The sequence below is a fragment of the Bubalus kerabau genome, chromosome 3 (assembly GCF_029407905.1).
Source record: "Bubalus kerabau isolate K-KA32 ecotype Philippines breed swamp buffalo chromosome 3, PCC_UOA_SB_1v2, whole genome shotgun sequence".
Classification (NCBI taxonomy): domain Eukaryota; kingdom Metazoa; phylum Chordata; class Mammalia; order Artiodactyla; family Bovidae; genus Bubalus; species Bubalus kerabau.
Genome location: NC_073626.1, coordinates 44,641,376 through 44,659,402, shown reverse-complemented (window position 1 = coordinate 44,659,402; position 18,027 = coordinate 44,641,376).

Sequence of the window (18,027 nt, the reverse complement as noted above, 5' to 3'; positions counted from 1 at the left end):
TCCAAAAATAAATATCAGATAACTTAACAATATGTGAAAAATGAAACTTGAAATTCTTTGAAGAAAATACAAGAGAATATATTGACTATATCAGCATAGGGCAGGATTTCTTAAATAAGACCAAAATGCAAAGATGGATACATAAGCTACTTTAAAAAAATTTTAAACTTCGATGAGACAAGAAACAGCATAACAAATAAAAAGACAAGCCACAGACTTAGAGACTATTTACAATCTATATGACCAGAGAAGGATGAGTATTCAGGATTTATAAAGAACTCTTGCAGGGAATTCCCTAACAGTCCAGCGGTGAGGAACCTCCACTTTATCCGCCATGGGCCTGGATTCGATCCCTGATTGGGGAACTAAGATCCTTGCAAGCCACACGATGTGGTAAAAAATAAAGCTGAAAGAATTCCTTCATACCAAGCAAAATCAATGAAAGGGGAATTAAAAAGAAAAAGAAAAAACCCTTGTCGATCAACAAGAAAAGAACAAGACCGGGAGAAATGAGCAAAAGCTGTGACTAGGCAGATCACCAAAGAGGAAGACCAGATGGCCAATAAACATGAAAAGACACTCAACGTCCTTAACCCAAACTGTCTACTTCACTGTAGCAATAACTTTAAAATAACTCTGATAACAACAATTGTTGACAAAAATGTGGGGTAATAGGAACTCAGCCATTTTGGATGGAAGCGTGAACAACTATAACAGATTTGAAGGGAGATTTGGCAACACTTCAGGCTGTAAATACACATACCCTAAAACCCAGCGACCTGGCTTCTAGATGTATTCCTTAGGAAAACATTTCTCCATATGCACAAGGAAGCAAGGGCAAGAATGGGCATGGCAGTATCATTTTTTTGTCCAGAAAATGTGGAAACAATCTAATCTATCCTTAAGATAAAGGAATGCATAAATAAAGTGCAGTTTATTCTTACAATGCACTGCTACACAACAGTTAAAATAAGTGAATTATAGCTATGTTTACCAATATTTGAGTAAAGGAAAGTTGCAAAAGTGGATGTTACAATTTATTTTATAATAAAGTGGATGTTGTATGATATTTATGAATTTAAAAATACACAAACAGGGACTTCTCTGTTGGTCCAGCTGCTAAGACTCCATGCTTCCACTGTAGGGGGCCCGGGTTCGATCCCTGGTTAGGGAACTAGATCCCACATGCTGCAACCAAGCATTCGCATAGCACAGCTAAAGACCCCAAGTGCTGCAACTAAGGCCCAGCACAGCCAAATAAATAACATATACCAACAATGATACATGTTTTAAAAAGCATATTTTTAATGTTTTATTTATTTACTTCGGAGAAGGCAATGGCACCCCACTCGAGTACTCTTGCCTGGAAAATCCCATGGACAGAGGAGCCTGGTGGGCTGCAGTCCATGGGGTCGCTAGGAGTCAGACACGACTGAGCGACTTCACTTTCACTTTTCGCTTTCATGCATTGGAGAAGGAAATGACAACCCCCTCCAGTGTTCTTGCCTGGAGAGTCCCGGGGATGGCGGAGCCGGGTGGGCTGCTGTCTCTGGGGTCGCACAGAGTCGGACACGACTGAAGTGACTTAGCAGCATTTATTTACTTATCGGTGAGTTCTAAACTTGATTTACTCTGGGGAGAGTTTTGAGCTCCCTTCCAGATCTAAAAAAAAAATTTTTTTTACCATTTTAACTTTTTATTTTATTGGAGTATAGCTGTTTAACAATGTGATAGTTTCAGGTGGACAGTGAAGGGGCACTGCATATACACGTATCCATTCTCCCCCAAACTTGCAACAAACATATTTGTTAAAGTACAAAATATGCATGGGAATAATTTCTAATGACTTCAGAATGATAATTACCACCCAGGAATGAGAGAAATGGGATGCATTTTGGCTGTAACTATAATGCTTTTAAAAATTATTTTGAAAGAATAAGATAGAGAGGAACAGAGGCAATGGGAAAATGAGGGTTTGCTTAATTGGGTTGCTGATTAAATTCTCCCCACCCTCCAGAAGTGTGTGCTTCGGAATCTAGCAGAGGCTCAACCTCAGCCTTTCACAGGCTTCAAGTGTAGTCATCTTTTGTTTCCAGGATATAGAGCAAGAGATTGCAAAAGCATTTCCCTGGGGCTAGAAGAGTGTTAATAATGAGCAGATGTTCGGGGTTTCAGGGTGTGCTGTGCCAGAACTGAGGGCCGGATCCCAAGTGACAGAGGTGCCCAGGTTTGTCTCATAAATGCTGTTTGTGATAGAGGAGGTCCTCTGAAGTCTGTGAACCAGGGCAGGACATCTGTGGTCCAGATCTGAGGATGACACTGTTTGTGATCATATTCATATTCACTTCAATTCACTTTCACATATTCACTTTTGAATATGCTAAGTTTCTGGGACCTTTGAGACATGCACGTAGGTATGTCAGGTAGGAAATCAGATCCACAAGTCTGGAGACCAGAGGAAAGACATACATTTGAGAGTGATCAGCTGATAGCAACTGAAACCAAGGATAAGTCGTGATGGATCCCCTGGAGGGAGAATGTAGCATGAGAAGAGGAGGGGTCCAGGGCACACGAGCCTTGAGCATCTCCAGGATGGCCAGATAGAGCAAGATGAGGACACAAAGGTGCAAGGAGCAGCCAGGGGGAGAGGAGAAACACAGGAGAGCCCTCAGTCCTGAACACCAAGGAAAGACCAGACTGTGCTTCAGTAAAGAAATGGCCCAAAGTGTTGAATACTGGTGAGAGGTCAAGTAGAAGACAACTGAAAAATGGATTTAATGAGGTTCACAGAAAATGCACTTGCATGACTTGGGAGGGCAGACACCAGCCAAAGTGTGTTAAGGAAAGAGTGGGCATGAGGCACTAGAGAGAGAATTTCCCCCCAGCTTTTCATTAAAAATTTTAAACATGTTCAGTTCAATCGCTCAGTCATGTCTGACTCTGCGACTCCATGGACTGCAGCATTCCAGGCCTCCCTGTCCATCACCAGCTCCCGGAGCTTGCTCAGACTCATGTCCATTGAGTCGATGATGCCATCCCACCATCTCATCCTCTGCCGTCCCCTTCTCCTGCCTTCAGTCTTTCCTGGCCTCAGAGTCTTTTCCAATTAAACATGTGGAAATGTTGAAACTATAGTACAATGATCAGTTGTGAATTCACCACTGCACTTAATGTAACAACTGTTATCATTTATACATACATGTGTGTGCGTGCTCATTCGCTTTAGTCGTGTCCGACCCTTTGCAACCTTATGGACTGTAGCCCACCAGGCTCCTCTGTCCATGGGATTCTCCAGGCAAGAATACTGGAGTGGGTTGCCATGCCCTCCTCCAGGGGATCTTTCCGACCCAGGGGCTGAACCCGAGTCTCCGGTGTCTCTTGCAATGCAGGCAGATTCTTTACCGAATATTCTTTACAGAATATACTTAGTATACTTTAGTATATTCTGTAAAGAATATACTAAAAAAAAAACCTAACCCAAATTTACTTTATATATGTCTTTTTCAAGTCAGGATCTGATCAAGGTATACACGCTATAAATGTGAGGCTGAATGATGTACCAGGAACAGTCAGAGGAGGAGGAGATGAGGTGGAGGAGGGTTTGGCTTTGGGGGTTATACTTTGGGAGGAAGAGGTTGAAGATTCAGGAGGGGGAGTGGGGTTAATCAGGAAGATGAGAGGCAGTCACAGGGAGAGACCGGCTTTGAGCAGGAGGAGTCCAATGCCTCTGCTCCTGGGGTTCTCAAAGTGGGGTCCCCAGCCAGTAGCATCGAGCATCACCTGGAAACTAGTCACAAATGAAAATTCTAGCCCCACCCACCCAACACTGAATAGGAAACGTGGTTTTTTTCCCTTCTTTTTTCTTTTCTACATTATGAAAGTATGATAACACATTTACAGGAGACTTGGAAAATACAGAACAAAGTTACATATGGTTCCAATATATATTACAATTATTTTTTAGGTAGATAAATTAAGAATTTCTAGTTGGCGTTTCAATATCAAACTCTCAAAAACTAATAGAATGAATAGACAGAGAAGTAGAAGGATACAGTAGACCTGAAAAGCACTATGATCCAATTGAACATACTTAAGATGTATATGATTTTCACACAACAGCAGGATACATATTCTATTCAAGTTTCCATAGACTATAAAACAAGAGACACTGGAACATGTCCAGGGACATAAAATAAGGTGCAAAATTTCGTGGTCTAAAGATATTGAAATCATACAGCCTGTTCTCTTAACACTGTGGAATTACGTTAGAAATCAATATCAAAAGATATTTGAAAGTAACTCACATATTTTCAAGAGCAGTCCAAGAGAGATCTTTGACATAGCCATCAAAAGACTAAAGTTAAAAGACAGAAAAACACAAAAGGTGACTACAGAGAAGAAATCATTTAAATGAAAAATGAATGTCAAAATGAGAAATTAATATCAAAGATACTTTAAACATCCTATATATTTGGAAATTAAATGTTTACTTTTAAGTGATGGATGTATCTAAGAAGCTGTAATGGGGAAAATTAGAAAATATTCATAACAATAAAAATGAGAACAGAATTTCACAGAATTTGCTGCATGCTGTTGAAGCTGCTCAGTGCAATTAATACAATGTGGAATCTTGACTAGGGCATGAAAACAAATTACAGGCACCACTGTAAAATTTTGTGAAATTTGAGCAAAATCTGTACTGTACTTATACTGTATCACACGTTCACTTCCTGTTTTTTTGTTTGTTTTTAATTTTAAACAACATCATTGTTGTTGTTCAGTTGCTCAGTCATGTCTGACTCTTTGTGACCCCATGGACTGCAGCACTCCAGGTTTCCCTGTCCATCACCATCTCCTGGAGTTTACTCAAATTCATGTCCATTGAATCAGTCATGCTATCTAACCATCACATCCTCTGCCACCCTCCTCCTTTGCCTTCAATCTTCCCCAGCATCAGGGTCTTTTCCAATGAGTTGGCTCTTTGCATCAGGTGGCCAAAGTATTGGAGCTTCTCAATTAATCCTTCGAATGAATATTCAGGGTTGATTTCCTTTAGGATTGACTAGTTTGATCTTCTTGCTGTCCAAGGGACTCTCGGGAGTCTTCTCCAGCACTACAATTCAAAAGCATCAATTCTTTAGTGCTCAGCCTTCTTTATGGTCCAACTCTCACATCTGTATATGACTACTGGAAAAACCACAGCTTTGACTATATGGACTTTTGTTGGCAAAGAGATGTCTCTGCTTTTTAATATGCTGTCCAGGTATGTCATAGCTTTTTTTCCAAGGAGCAAGCATCCTTTAATTTCACGGTGGCATTCCCATCCACAGTGATTTTGGAGCCCAAGAAAATAAAATCTGTAACGGCTTCCACTTTTTTCCACTTCTATTTGCCATGAAGTAATGGGACTGGATGCCATGATCCTAGTTGTTCCCACATTGAGTTTTAAGTCAGCTTTTTCACTCTCCTTTTTCACTGTCATCTTTTGACTTTTTAGTTCCTCTTCACTTTCTGCCATTACAGTGGTATCATGAGGTTGTTGATATTTCTCTCCCAGCAATCTTGATTCCGGTTTGTGCTTCATCCAGTCGGGCATTTCACATGATGTACTCTGGATATAAGTTAAATAAACAAAGTGACGATATACAGCCTTGTCTTTTTCCTTTCCCAATTTTGAACTAGTCAGTTGTTCCATGTAAGGTTCTAATTATTGTTTCTTGAACTGCATACAGGTTTTTCAGGAGACATGTAAGGTGATCTGATATTCCCATCTCTTTAAGAATTTTCCATAGTTTGTTGTGATCCACACAGTCAAGGGTTTAGTGTAGTCAATAAAACAGAAGTAGATGTCTTTCTGGAATTCCCTTGCTTCCTCTCTGATCCAACAAACGTTGACAATTTGATCTCTGGTTCCTTTGCCTTTTCTCAAACCTGCTTGTAAGTTCTCTGTTCATGTACTGCTAAAGCCTAGTTTGAAGAATTTTGAGCATAAACTTGCTCGTATGCAAAATGAGTGCAATTGTATGGTAGCTTGAACATTCTTTGGTATTGCCCTTCTTTGGGATTTGAGTGAAAACTGACCTTCTCCAGTCCTGTGGGCACTGCTGAGTTTTCCAAATTTGCTGACATATTTAGTGCAGCACTTTAACAGCATCATCCTTTAGGATTTTAAAAAGCTCAACTGGAATTCTATCACCTTCACTAGCTTTGTTTGTACTGATGCTTCCTAAGGCCCACTTGACTTCACACTTCAGGATTACTGGCTATAGGTGAGTGATCACACCATTGTGATTATCTTGGTCATGAAGACCTTTTTTGTACAGTTCTTCTGTGTATTCTTGCCATCTCTTCTTAATATCTTCTGCTTCTGTTAGGTCCTTACCATTTCTGTCCTTTATTGTGCCCATCTTTGCATGAAATGTTCCCTTGGTATATCTAATTTTTTTGAAGAGATCTCTAGTCTTTCCCATTCTATTGTTTTCCTCTATTTCTATGCATTGTTCATTTAAGAAACCCTTCTTATCTCTCCTTGCTATTCTTTAGAACTCTGCATTTAAATGGGTATATCTTTCCTTTTCTCCTTTGCTTTTCACTTCTCTTCTTTTCACAGCTATTTGTAAGGCCACCTCAGACAGCCATTTTGCTTTTTTGCATTTCTTTTTCTTGGAGGTGGTCTTGCTCCCTGTCTCCTGTACAATGTCACAAACCTCCGTCCATAGTTCATTAGTCACTCTGTCTATCATATCTAGGCCCTTAAATCTATTTCTCACTTCCACTGTATAATCATAAGGGATTTGATTTAGGTCATAGCTGAATGGTCTAGTGGTTTTCCCCACTTTCTTCAATTTAAGTCTGAATTTGGCAATAAGGAGTTCATGATCTGAGCCACAGTCAGCTCCCAGTCTTGTTTTTGCTGACTGTATAGAGCTTCTCCATCTTTGGCTGCAAAGAATATAATCAATCTGATTTTGGTGTTGGCCATCTGGTGATGTCCATGTGTAGAATTTTCTCTTGTGTTGTTGGAAGAGGGTGTTTGCTATGACCAGTGTGTTCTCTTGGCAAAACTCTATTAGCCTTTGCCCTTCCTCATTCTGTACTCCAAGGCCAAATTTGGCTGTTACTCCAGGTGTTTCTTGACTTCCTACCTTTGCATTCCAGTCCCCTATAATGAAAAAGACATCTTTTTTGGGTGTTAGTTCTAAAAGGTCTTGTAGGTCTTCATAGAACTGTCCAACTTCAGCTTCTTCAGCGTTACTGGTTGGGGCATAGGCTTGGATTACTGTGATATTGAATGGTTTGCCTTGGAAACTAACAGAGATCATTCTGTCATTTTTGAGATTGCATCCAAGTACTGCATTTCAGACTCTTTTGTTGACCATGATGGTTACTCCATTTCTTCTAATGGATTCCTGCCCACAGTAGTAGATATAATGATCATCTGAGTTAAATTCAACCATTCCAGTCTATTTTAGTTCGCTGATTCCTAGAATGTCGACATTCACACTTGCCATCCCCTGTTTGACCACTTCCAATTTGCCTTGATTCATGGACCTATCTTTCCAGGTTCCTATGCAATATTGCTCTTTACAGCATCAGATCTTGCTTCTATCACCAGTCACATCCACAACTGTGTGTTGTTTTTGCTTTGGCTCCATCCCTTCATTCTTTCTGGAGTTATTTCTCCACTGATCTCCAGTAGCATATTGGGCACCTACCGACCTGGGGAGTTCATCTTTCAGTATCCTATCTTTTTGCTTTTTCATACTGTTCATGGGGTTCTCAAGGCAAGAATACTGAAGTGGTTTGCCATTCCCATCTCCAGTGGACCACATTCTGTCAGACCTCTCCACCATGACCCACCCGTCTTGGGTGGCCCCATGGGCATGGCTTAGTTTCATTGAGTTAGACAAGGCTGTGGTCCATGTGGTCCATATTATTACAATGATAAAAGATGCTGATCAGTTTTCACAATCAATAGCCAGACCAAAAAAAAAAAAAAAAAAAAGATAGTTATAACTATCAGGTTGTAGCTTGTAGCTATCAAGTTGATAGTTGTAACTAGTTGATATTTATAACTATCAAGTTAATGGGAACATGATTAACCTAACAATATAAAATAATTATGTACAGTTTGGGAGATTAGGTAACGTGTTAAGTAGAAGTGCATACATGCACATGTTTTCATCCAGTCTATGTCTTTGGTTGGTGCATTTAATCCATTTACATTTAAGGTAGTTATTGATGTGTATGATTCTATTATCATTTTCCTAATTGTTTTGGGTTTATTTTTTGTTGGTCTTTTTCTTCTCTTGTACTTCCTGCCTAGAGAAATTCCTTTAGCATTTGTTGGAAAGCTGGTTTGGTGATGCTGAATTCTCTGAACTTTTTCTTGTCTGTGAAGCTTTTGATTTCTCTGCCAAATCTGAACAAGAGTCTTGCTGGGTAGAGTATTCTTGGTTGTAGATTCTTCTTTTTCATCACTTTAAATATATCATGTCATTGACTTCTGGCTGGTAGAGTTTCTGTTGAGAAATCAGCTGATAACCTTAAAGGAGTTCCCATGTATGTTATTTGTGATTTTCCCTTGTTGCTTTTAATATTTTACCTGAGTCTTTAATTTTTGTCAGTTTGATTCCTGTCTGTCCCAGTGTATTCCTCCTTGGGTTTATCCTGCCTGGGACTCTGTGCTTTCTGGACTTGGTTAACTATTTCCTTTCCCATGTTAGGGAAGTTTTCAGCTATTATCTCTTTAAATATTTTCTCAGGTCCTTTCTCTCTCTCTTCTCCTTCTGGGACCCCTGCAGTGTGAATGTTGGTGCATTTCATGTTGTCTCAGTGGTCTCTTAAGCTGTTTTCATTTTTTTTTTTTCATTCTCTTTTCTATATTCTGTTTTGCAGCAGTGATTTCTACCATTCTGTCTTCCAGGTCACTTATCCATTCTTCTGCTTTAGTTATTCTGTGATTGATTCTTTCTAGTGTATTGTTCATCTCTGTTTCTTTGCTCTTTAGTTCTTCTGGCTCTTTGAAAAGTGAAAGTGAAAGTTGCTCAGTGAGTATCTGACTCTTTGCGTGGGCGGGTCATGGGCGGGTCATGGGAGGGTGGTGGGGGGGTCCTGGGCAGGTGGTGGGAGGATCGTGGGCGGGTCATGTGTGCATGAGCGTGTGTACACAAATGTGTGCTAGGTGGCCAGAAAAATATCCAGGAAAAAGAAACCACAGAAGCTGCAGAATGGGGAGAATATCCTGGGTTTGCTTCTCCTGGGTTTGAATCTCCTGGGTTGCTTCCAGCCGCAACCCGTGAACAACCAGGAGATTCTCCCCTCAACGCGAGATGAGGCCCTTTTCCAGAGCAGTGTCTCAAGAGAAACCCCATGTTCCCTCTTGAAATGCGAAAGGGTACTTGACACCCTTGATGCAACTCAGGAAGGTCCCCGAGATACCCGTCCCCACTAGAGAGGAACCCTGAGTTTCACGCCACAACTCAAGAAGAGCCCCGTTTTCCCCCTCCTCTAATTGAGATGAGGGTCGATTCCCCTGCATCGTCGGGAAAGGAATCCCTACGTTGCCGTGGGCCCTCAGGAGGAGGCCAGTCTCCCCTTGAAACTCAAGCGCATCCCCAGGAGTCGTGCCTCAATTCGAAAAGACCCCGATTTCCCCATCCACTCCAGATAAGCCTGATTCCCCTGCACGGACTTGACTGGAACCCAGAAGATAGACTCAAAACATGAAGGGAGGGGTGACAGCCCCATGGAACCTCGAGAAAAAGCCCCAGCACCCTGTGTCCACTCGACAGGAAGCCTGACACCTCTTTTACACCTCGAGAGGGAAGCTGAATTCCATGTCTCCACACAAGACGAAGCCTGACTCCCCTGTTGAAACTCCATAGGAACCCCGAGATCCATGTCAGAACTGAAGAGGAACCCTGAGGTTCCGGCCTCAACTCGAGATGAGGCCCTATGCCCCTGCACCGACTGCAGAGGACTCCCAAGAGGCCCCTCGCAACTCGAATGGAGACTTGACTATCCTGAGGCAATACGAGCGGGTTTGAGGTCCCCGTCGCAACTCGAGAGGAACCCCAAGTTTCCTGCTGCGACTCGAGAAACCCCAGGAGATTCTCCCCTCAACGCGAGATGAGGCCCCTTTCCGCTGCAGCATCTCAAGAGAAATCTCACCTTTCGTCTTGAGCCTCGGAAGGGTACTTGACACCCTTTAGGCAACTCAAGAAGTTCCCCAACATACCCGTTCTCCACTCGAGAGGAACACCGAGTTTCCCACCACAACTCAAGAAATAATAATATAATAATAATTATTATTATTATATAATTATAACTATTATGAATAATAAAATATATATTATATTATTATTATTATTTATTATCTGCTTGCTAATCATTTTGTTCTGTTCATAGGACCAGGAATTCCATGTGTTCTCTCATTTTTTCATTTTCATTCATTCTCTCATATTTTGCAGCATTTGAAGTGGTGTCTCTTGAACCACGTCCTTGATTGGATGGCCATGTTCCTCCTCAGGGATCCTGAAATTCCCTCATGTAATGGTTAGCACTCTGGATTCTGAATCCAGGAAATATGTTTCAACATGCCCTCCAGGCAATTTTGATGCACCAGATTGGAGCACCGTCACTCTTTTCTGAAGGAAGAGGGAAAGACGAGCACAGGTCCTTGTGAATTTGGTGACAGGTGGTCGAAGGAGTCCACCTCTAATGGCTTCAGCTTTCTCTGTGGTGTAAAAGCAAGATCACCACATGAATATGAGGTGAGAGACAGAGAGACACCTCATAGGCCCCAGGTTCAGGGAGTTTAAAGTGGTCAATGACCAGCCTGGTGTGGCTGGGTCACTAGGCAATGCCTCGTAGGGACCACGAATGAGGAGTGGTGACCATTTCCTGGCTGGAGACTTCCTCCGTTTCTTGACTTGCAGAGTAAAATCTTGGAGAAAAGAGATCATTAGGCTCACCCAGGGTTGAGATTTTTGCCTTAGAAGTATGAAGGATGAAAATACACTAGTGCGAGGGAGTTCAGGATACTGGCAAAAGAGTTGATGAAATGAAGAAGCACAGAGGTGAAGCTGCATAATGCAGGGCTGATGCAAGAAGGAACGCTCCGTTGACCTGGAGGTCCTAGGAGACTGAAAAATGGTCATGAGAGGAGCAGAGACGGATGGGAGGAAGGATAGACGGGAGCTGAGTGATTCTGGAAGAGCTGCTTCAGATGACAAGGGCCAGGGCGTGACAGTGTGAAGCGGTGGCTGAGCTGAAGTGGAGACAGTCCAGGTCATGAAGTCACCAACGTGCTGAGGAGCTAGGTGGGGAATGGGTCCTCTCCTCGGATGATGAGATGGAAAGAGGCAGTCTGCTGAGTGCCAGTGGCCCCCTGAGTGAGGCAGTGAGGCAGACAGTAGCCAAAAGGAAGGAAAACGGCAATTTAGCCCAACAGTTGGGCCTCAGAGGCCGTGAGTTATTTTATACTAGAAACTGGGGGTGGAGGATGAGGGTCTGGAGGCAGCTGTCTGAGGGGGAAGAAAAGACCCTCACGTATGAGAAAACAAACATCTCTCATTTTAGAAGCCTGAAGAGGAGGTGGTACCCTCCAGGGAGAGTTCAATTTCAGTGGAAGTCAGGAAGTAAGGGAGCACTCCAAGGAGAAGTGAGGGGTAGGAGGAGGCGCCCATCTTATTAGAGTGCGTGTCGGGGGGCAGGGGGTGGGTCGGAGCCAAAAAGCACAGTCTTGTGGAAACAGTAATGCCGTAGAGTAGGTGGGCCAGGGAATGTACAGGCAGGCTGGATATCATCTCATCAGTCTCTGGGAAACTGTGAGAAGTGGTGGTTCAGGATGCGGAGCAGACCTCCTAAATCAAATCCCAGCCTTGCCGTGCAAGACTTTGGTCAAGGGCTCTGGACCCTCATTTTCACATCTGTAAAATGGGGATAACAATAGTTCCATCCTCACAGAGTTGCTGTGAGCCAATCTGTGATTCAATGACTTAGTGTGTTAAACACTGAGAACAGTGTCTGAACAGTTGCCTCAGATAACTTGGTCGTACTCCCAAGCCTGGTGGAGCAGGCTCTTGGCTGTCCTGGCCTTTGCCCTGTGCTAGGTAGGATAGCGACCCTTGGATGGAAACAAGGAGTTCGATGAGCAGCTGCAAATGCAAAAATGACTTAAAGATCAAAGACATCCAAGAGGATTCCGGTAGAAAAAATGGACTCTTTGGGGCCAGCAGCCTGGGGACACTGCCCACACAGGGTCTGGATGGAAGGCTTGGTTCCTCAAGACCACAGAAGGTTTCACTGCTACATATCAGGCCAATTATGGCTTTTCTAATGATATCGTGTCTAGCTCTACCGCAAAAATACAAGACCTCAACGCTGGAGATGCAGAGGAACTTGCGCAAAAAAAAACCTCAAACCCACTGATCCCCAAAAGAGGGGAGATAAAAGAAAGAATCAAGATGGTTTCATGTTGATAAAGATAGAAATACAAATGTATGACATATCTGACTTGCCTCCAGACATTATAGTGTGTGAAGTTACACAGCTGACATCCAAATTTTGCATTATTTTGAGAGATCCTCAGAAGAATTTAAAGTCAAGTTTTGTGTGGGTTTTTTTTTTTTTTTACAAAGATAACCAAAGAAATCTTAAAGGAGACAGGCTATGCTGTTATTTGAAGAAGGGATCTTTGGATCTTGCATTAAAGCTCTTTGATGAAGATAAAATCAGAAGCTACAGGGAGGGACAGACTGGGAGCTTGGGGTTAGTAGATGCAAACGGATGTATATAGAATGTATAAACAACAAGGTCCTATTGTATAGCACAGGGAACTACACTCGATATCCTGTGATAAACCATGATGGAAAAGAATAAGAAAAAGAATGTGTATGTATGTGTGTAACTGAATACTTGGCTGCACACACCATGGTAAACCAACTATACTATCTCAATAAAAATCACAAAGTGGCAAAGTTTCAGCTGAAGCTATAAGTTACAAAGTGGCAGAGTTCCAGTGCAAGGAGTGATATGGTGCCTCAAAAAAGAAGTACAAAATCTACAAGTAGAAACTGTCTCTGCAACAGAAGCAATTGGACCTGAAAGGCGACGGGCCATCTGGAATGTACCAGGACTGAGTTGTCATCATCAAAAATACATGTCATCCAGTGGATCTGGAGGGTGTTCCACTGGTGCTGAAGGAGATCGGAGAACACCTTTGAATAGAGTGTTCAAAGGTTGGACAAGTTAGGAAGCTCCTTTTCTTTAATAGGCACGCAGCTGGTATGGACTTCCTGTCCTTGAGGAACGCAGAGGAAGCTGGCTGTTGTATTCAAACCGTTGATGGAAGGGGGTTGGATGGCCTTCAAAGCACTGCAGCAGGTGAGATTACAGACTATCAGGTTGAGGAGACCTCAGGAGAGAGGGGGAGTTGAGGGTAAAGGGAACTCTCCACAGACTATGTGTGTTTATGTAACTGAAAGTGGTTCATTCCCCTGTGTGTGGTGATATACCAAGCCAGGCGGAGTGGGAGGGGGCTGCACCATGGGGAGGAATGTTTTGTTACTATCGTTGTATTATTGCTGGTGTGTGGTAACCATAAAAGTCGATTTTAGTATTATTTTAAAATTTTTTACAGACAACTGCCTTGGAAGAATTACTGAATTTCACCGTGACGTTGGTGGAAATAAAATATACTCTTCCCCATCCTCATTCACAGATTCTTCGGGATGCTGGCTAAGAGCCTTGTGTTAGAGCCAGTAATAGAGTGGAAAGGAAGTCAGGTCAGGAGAGCATATTGCCTCCTGCCTTCTTACCTTTGGTCCCTAAATCCTGGAACTGTCATGGCTTCGGTCCTTCCCAAATCCTGCCTGTTCAGCTTTCCTCTGAAAGGTCCTTCAATAATTTCTTCTTACTTCTTAGAGTTCGGGCTTCCCTGATAGCTCAGTTGGTAAAGAATCTGCCTGTGGGAGACCTGGGTTAGGATCCTTGGGTTAGGAAGATCTCCTGGAGAAGGGAACGGCTACCCACTCCAGTACTCTTGGACTTCCCTGATAGCTCAGCTGGTAAAGAATCTGCCTGCAATGCAGGAGACCTGGGTTTGATCCCTGTGTTGGGAAGATCCCCTGGAGAAGGGAACAGTCACCCATTCCAGTATTCTGGCCTGGAGAATTCCCTAGACTGTAGAGTCCATGGGGTCACAAAGAGTCAGACACAACTGAGTGACTTTCACTCACGCTTAGAGTTAATGTGATATTTCTCTCCTGACAGCTGCTTCTTCAACTCCAGGACTGTCAGCCTGGAGTCATGGCACAAGAAGGAATTTGGGGCACAGAAGATTCAAACCACTGAGTGGCACAGAACACAGGAAGAACACTTCCGGGGGCAGGGGTGTGAATTCAGTGAGATGACGCATCTGCTCTGTGATTTCAGGGACCTTGACTTACTGTTGGCTGATTCCACGGTAGCTATCAGAGAACACAGGGAGCAAGATGAATGGATAAAGAAGATACGGTACCTATGCTGCTGCTGCTAAGTCACTTCAGTCCTGTCCGACTCTGTGTGACCCCATAGACGGCAGCCTACCAGGCTCCCCTGTCCCTGGGACTCTCCAGGCAAGAACACTGGAGTGGGTTGCCATTTCCTTCTCCAATGCATGAAAGGGAAAAGTGAAAGTGAAGTCACTCAGTCGTGTCCAACCCTCAGCGACCCCATGGACTGCAGCCTTCCGTCCATGGGATTTTCCAGGCAGGAGTATTGGAGTGGGGTGCCATTGCCTTCTCAGCCATTAAAAGCAACAAAATTGGGTAATTCATAAAGATGTGGATGGACCTAGAGATTGTCATACAGAATGAAGTAAGTCAGAAAGAGAAAAACAAATAGTGTGTATTAATGCAAAACTAAGATCAAGGCATCCGGTCCCATCACTTCATGGGAGATAGATGGGGAAACAGTGTCAGACTTTATTTTTTGGGGCTCCAAAATCACTGCAGATGATGACTGCAGCCATGAAATTAAAAGACACTTACTCCTTAGAAGGAAAGTTATGACCAACCTAGATAGCATATTAAAAAGCAGAGACATTACTTTGCCAACACAGGTCCATCTAGTCAAAGCTATGGTTTTTTCAGTGGTCATGTATGGATGTGAGAGTTGGACGGTGAAGAAAGCTGAGCGCTAAAGAATTGGTGCTTTTGAACTGTGGTGTTGGAGAAGACTCTTGAGAGTCCCTTGGACTGCAAGGAGGTCCAACCAGTCCATCCTGAAGGAGATCAGTCCTAGGTGTTCATTGGAAGGACTGATGCTAAAGCTGAAACTCCAATACTTTGGCCTCCTCATGCAAAGAGTTGACTCATTGGAAAAGACCCTGATGCTGGGAGGGATTGGGGGCAGGAGGAGAAAGGGACGACAGAGCATGAGATGGCTGGATGGCATCACCGACTCGATGGACGTGAGTTTGAGTGAACTCCAGGAGTTGGTGATGGACAGGAAGGCCTGGCGTGCTGCAATTTATGGGGTTGCAAAGAGTCAGACACAAGTGAGCGACTGAACTGAACTGAACTTAACTGAATGCATATATGTGGAATCTAGAAAAAAGGGTACAGATGAACCTATTTGGAGGGAAGGAATAGAAACACAGACACAGAGAGTGGACATGTGGACATGGGGGCGAAGGGGAGGGTGGGACGAATTGGGAGATTGGGATTGACATATGTTCACTGCCATGTATAAAACAACTAGCTAGTGGGGACCTGCCATATAGCGCAGGGAGCTCAGCTCGGTGCCCTGAGATGACTTGGAGGGGTGGAATAGTGGGCAGGGAGGTCCAAGAGAGAGGGGATATATGTACACTTATGGCTGATTCACTTCGTTGTATAGCAAAAACCAGCACAATATTGTAAAGGAACTATTTCCCAGTTTTAAAAATACATATACCTTGGTTTAATGAATACTGTTTCCAAAACTCCCTGCAAACTGAAATGCAACATGAATTGCCATATCCATTTTCTCCAGAGTGGAGAGAGCTGATTTCAAAGTTGTCTCAATCTTGCTTTCTCCTTCTTTCCTTGGATCTTTACCCTAAATCTGTGTTGAAACCCAGGAAATTTGCCTGCTTCCCCTCATGCCTGATTTCCTAAAGTCAGAAAAGCCACCTTTCTTAAATGCAAGGTGGGTGGGTCCATATTAATAGGTTGGGAAGAAAGGAGGAACTTCGTTTCTTTTGTCCTCAGGGTACATGTCCACATTCAATATCTCTGGAATTGACGCTGAGATGGCACTCTGTTTTGTGCAGAGACAGGGCTGTTGAACACAGAATAAATGTTTCCCAGAGAGTCCAGTTGAAAAAAACTCAGGGACTTCCCCAGTGGTTCAGTGGTTAAGAATCCACCTCCCAGTGCCAGGAACATGGGTTCAATCTCTGGTTTGGGAAGATCTCACATGCCGAGGGGCAACTAAGTCCATGAGCCACAACCACTGAGCCTGAGCCTTCCAGCCCTCGCTCAGCAACAAGGGAAGTCACTGCATCGAGAAGCCCACTGGAAGCAACAGAGACCCAGTGCAGCCAAAAGTAAATCAGTAAACAACTTAGGACAAGCTGAGGACACAGAGGTGAGGACACAGAGGTGTACAAATAGAAGAAAATGATATTTCTTTAAAGGACAGAGATCCCTTAATAGCACTGGCCATAGGGCCGTCTCCAAGTCCTTCCTATAGACACTAGGTAAGGACAGGGGCCAGTGTGCCAGATGCAGATGTGAGCCTTACAGATGAGCAAAGGGAAGGAGGATATTGGCACAGTCCTGTCCGAGGTGGTGATCCCTGATGCTTCTGGGTCTGTGAGTCCAGTGGGTCCGTTATTATCAAAAGAGAAAATGTGACGGAGTTTAAGGAGCGGTGGCGCTAGCCAGAAGTTATGCGTTTCAGCCTGGGGATCACAAGGACCCACCTAAGCCACAGGGACTGCGTGTCTTGGGACTGAAAGAAAAGCCCCTCAGCTGCTTCAGCGTGGGCGGCGAGCCGGGGAGGCCTGACTGCCTTCCAGAGCAGACGCGGCCGCCCAGACCGCCGACGGGCGGAGCGGCCGAGCTCCAGTCCCTGGTCGATGCTGTCCCCTGGAGGTCAACGTGGGGACTGCGGCTCTCTCTCCCGCTCTTGGTCTTGATGCCGTCCTGAGACGGCATGGCTCAGAGGGCTGCTATAGATTCCAGGGTCGGTTCGACGTCCCCGGAAACTGTGTGCTTCAATATAACCGTAATGCTTCCCGGCCCCAGTATGTAAGCCCCCTAAGATTCCAGCAATGCCCCTCTGGGAGGCCTGCAGAAAAACATACTTCTCTGTCCAGCGTGTGTATTTGGGTTTGCGGAGGGACACGACAAGGGAAATTCAGAACTTCGAAAACCAAGGCCCTTCTCCCGCTGGCGCCTTAACTGGCCTTCGAAGAAGACACCTGTGTCGGCAGTCTCCCTCGCGGGCTATCCAGAGACGCCCCCGCACCCCGACCGTCTCGGGGAAACTGCTCTGTCAAAGCAACCTACCTCTCCCTAGTCCCAAAGCCTGGGCCCTTCTCGTCCTCCTCGAGCTGGGGGCAGGGATCAGGTCAGCATGAGGACATCTGGGTCCCCGTGGAGTGGAGGGGGGCGAGGAACAGGAAAGGAAGGTGGGGGGCGGAAGGTTCCCGGGCCGCAGGCGCCCAGGAGCCAGCTCGAGGTGCCCCGGTCGGAGCGCCACCGCCCAGCAACGGGCGGGCCTCAGGGAAGGTCTGCGGGGGAGTCAGAGCGGGCAAAGCCTCGAGGATACAGAGAGGAGGCGAGGGTGGCGGGGACGCGGAGTGCGGTCATTAAGGCCTCTTCCCTGAACCCTCGCCATCTCCCCGGGCTCCTCAGACCATCCGAGGCCGAAGCTCCGAGGTGCGGGTCCCGAGGTTGGTCCGCGCGCCGCTCTCAGAGCTGGGGCGGCACCCCGAAAAGGGGCGAATGGGAGAGGCGGCTGGCACGGCCGCCCATCCCCCGCGCTCTCCGA